This window comes from Capsicum annuum, chromosome 12, assembly GCF_002878395.1.
Source record: "Capsicum annuum cultivar UCD-10X-F1 chromosome 12, UCD10Xv1.1, whole genome shotgun sequence".
Taxonomy (NCBI): Eukaryota; Viridiplantae; Streptophyta; class Magnoliopsida; order Solanales; family Solanaceae; genus Capsicum; species Capsicum annuum.
Genome location: NC_061122.1, coordinates 162,397,679 through 162,400,952, shown reverse-complemented (window position 1 = coordinate 162,400,952; position 3,274 = coordinate 162,397,679). Strand labels below are relative to the sequence as shown.

Below are 3,274 nucleotides of genomic sequence, written 5' to 3'. Positions count from 1 at the left end.
ATGCGGATGTTGCGCTGGATGTGTGGGCTGACTAGAGGGGATGGAGTGCGGAATGAGACTATCCGGGAGAAGGTTGGTGTGACTCCAGTGGAGTGCAAGATGCGGGAAGCCCGATTGAGATGGTTCGGACACGTGAAGAGGAGGGGCATGGATGCCCCGGTTCGTAGGTGTGAGAGGCTAGCGTTGGATGGTTTTAGGAGGGGTAGAGGTAGGCCGAAGAAGTACTGGGGTGAGGTGATTAGGCGGGCTCACCGAGGACATGACCCTAGATAGGAAGGTCTGGAGGACGCGAATTGGGACAGAAGACTAGGGCCGGTTTGGGTTGCTAGTGTAGGGAATTACTTGGTGGGGGTTTTATTCTTGTTATGATTCCGTGTTCCATGTTTTATCACGAATCTGTGTGCTTTCCTCTGTTTTCTAATACTTATGGGTGCCGTATTTATGTTATGTAATCTAGTTCTGTGCTTTACTATGAGTTTGTGTGGTATCTCGTGACTTGAGTCGGGGGTCTATCGGAAACAACCTTTCTACTTCTTTAGAGGTAGAAGTATGGACTGCGTACATCTTACCCCCCAGACCCCACTAGGTGGGAATAAACTGGGTTTGTTGTTGTTGTTGTTGTTTGAATTAATGTTTTAAGTTGGGATGTTTTCTTGTTTTTTGTTTAATAAAGTATTTTTGGAATATCTTTATAACTCTTTATTTATAATATTTGATTTATTTAACCGAATCCCCGCACTCATATCCATATTCGGATTCGCACCTCCGAATCTTAAAATTTATATTTTGACTAATCCGACTCGGGAATTCGCACCCGAGTCCGAGCAACTTAGGCCTAAACTCTCTCTCATTTACAAAGCTAGGTCTTTCTCTAGACAGTAGAAACGAATGAAGATGATTTTCACCCTCTTTAGTTTAGGGCTTCTTTTCAGTTCAATGATGAACTCTCATATAGAAGATATTAAACTATAAGCACAAATTTTTTAAGTACAAGAAGCTGTGCTGCTTTGCTCTTTTCTTTTTGAGTGCTTTTCTGTCTTCTTGTCCTCAAATTCTTGGTCAAGTTTTACTAGATTTCCAGACTTTAGGAATTCTCTGTTGAAAGTTTTCCTTTGGTAGCATCAATAGCAGTTGGAAATTCAGTTTTCAAACTTGATCTTCAAGTACCAGAAACTTCAGCCATATTTTACTACAATCTTTAGTTGCCTCAAGTTATTTCCATATCCAGTTTTCCTATCTGCTGGAACTTTTCATTCTTCAATTCTTACTTGACTCGTGCTTGTTCATCTGTGGATATTTTAAGAGTAGCTTCTCCAGAAGTCCATTCTTTGAATTTGGTTCCTCCTAGCTTCAAGAACTTTTCCTTAATCTGGTACTTCTTTCCTTATTTAGATCCTCATCAACTTCATTATTATGCTAAGTACCCAAATCTCTCACTTCGTTAGAAGTCTAGATCTTCCTTTAATTGCTCAATAAATCAATCAGCATCCTTTGATCAATCAATTCTGCAAAACAAGAATAGCTGCAGATCACGATTGATTTATTTGATTAAAACTCTAAATACCACAATAACAACTATGCCTTAGTCCCGAATAAGTTGGGGTCGTCTGTATGAATATTCAGTGACTATGCTACTCCATTTAAACTCATCTCATGGCAATACTAAAATTCCAAATAATGTTTTAGACCATAATTTTGAGGTGTGAAATCCTTAGACCAGCACTTCGTAGATTTTTCCTAGAGCAAATATGGATGGATCTAATCAATGAATCTACTGATTGTCACTCTTTTTCGATAGAAGGAGCTTCATCCTTTTCACTTTGTTTTCCATAAGTTTTATGTAGTAGCACATGATTTATTTCGCTTTTGGATCTTAAATGATTTATTTATCTGTTTAGCGCAGTTCCTTGTTCCTTTTAAAAAAAAAAATATATATAGAACTTCTTTTCAATCCTTGGTTATGTTTCAGCCTGTAGATTGCTGAATTTACTAGGACCAAGTCTGATCTGTACATACAACAGGAGTAGCAAAAAATAGAAGAGCATCTGAGGTTGTCAAGGGGGCAATTAAATTTATTTCAGTGTGCATCTGTCTAGTTCATTTTGTAGTTTCCATATTAATATTTGGTTTATATAGTCTCTCTTCACAAACCTTTTCTTGGATTTCTTGGCCTAAGAGGGTTTGGGTGGGGAGAAAATAAAGGTAGTCCTGTGAACAGGTCATTTTGTGGTCATTGCCACAGTTTTAAGCGAAGCAGCAACAGGAAATAAAAATTAGAAGATAGCTTTGCTCTACATATAAAATGCAAAAAATGTTTTGTGCTTATTCAAACTCGATTAAATTGGAATAATTTGATCTTACAGATGGCCATTGTACACAGCACAGGTTACACTGTGAGAACATAATTGGAACTGCCATTCCAACCCGGGAAAAACAGAAATAACATGGAGAGGACTTAATGGATCTTTGAGTTTTCATTGCTCGCCCATGGCCAAGAGTAGTTGCCAGGTTTTGTCATTCAGCTTTAAGATGCATCATGTGGTAAGGCTTCCAATATCGAGGTTAACTTCTAATTATGTTGGCCTAACAGATTGTTGTATTTGCCCATCTCCAGTATAGAGCACTCCTGTAAAGTGACCATGTGAGAAATCTTTCATGTCAAGTATGACGCCCATTTTGACGTTCTATAGCCTTATCGTATAGGTATACAAAATCTAGGAGATAAATGTAATTAATGCACTGTGAATTTATATTTTTATTGTAAAAGCAGTGTAATATAATTATCCTAGGGATCAAATATGTCATTGAGCTAACCCTACTTTGTATTAGTCCCTTGTATGTGTATTAGTGTAACATTTGCAATATTTAGTTTCAATAAAAAAGAACTTTGTCCGTACGTATTATAAGTTAGAGAATTTTCCTACGTTGCTTCATGATCGTCTGTAGTATCTCGTGGCATGTGTCTCTGGAATCCAATTGTTTCTTGTTTCTTTTTTCACCCACCAACATGGTGGATCCTTTAAACTTTTGCCCTTTAAACCCATTTATGGACTATTATTTATCATTGTTGGACAAAACATACTTTGGAATAAGTGCTTGAGCTGTACCATGTGCTAGAAACATAAAAAACAAAACGTCTACACTTGAACGGTGGTGTACATCTTAATTCTTAAAACAAAGCCCATCTGGAAAGTAAGAAGGCATTTGTGTGTCGACTCGTATGAGTAGTGTAGTGAGGGGCGGATCTAGGGTATGAGGTTCTTTTTTTGGAAAT

At 37.7% G+C, this 3,274-nt stretch overlaps 1 protein-coding gene across 5 annotated transcripts in view; it reads left to right on the top strand.

The window, feature by feature from the left end:
* LOC107850778 (protein ACTIVITY OF BC1 COMPLEX KINASE 8, chloroplastic) overlaps nucleotides 1-2,896 on the top strand; it is a 31,250-nt gene extending 28,354 nt beyond the window's left edge. Inside the window, exons 21-22 of one of the 5 annotated variants that reach the window (XR_001668719.2) lie at nucleotides 2,386-2,508; nucleotides 2,591-2,896. The gene's annotated coding sequence lies outside the window, so the exon portion shown is untranslated. Of the gene's footprint in view, nucleotides 1-2,363 lie in introns of all 5 variants that reach the window. The other 4 variants (XR_001668718.2, XM_016695526.2, XM_016695527.2 and 1 more) reach the window with 4 other exon arrangements.
* Nucleotides 2,897-3,274: the final 378 nt, after the last annotated feature.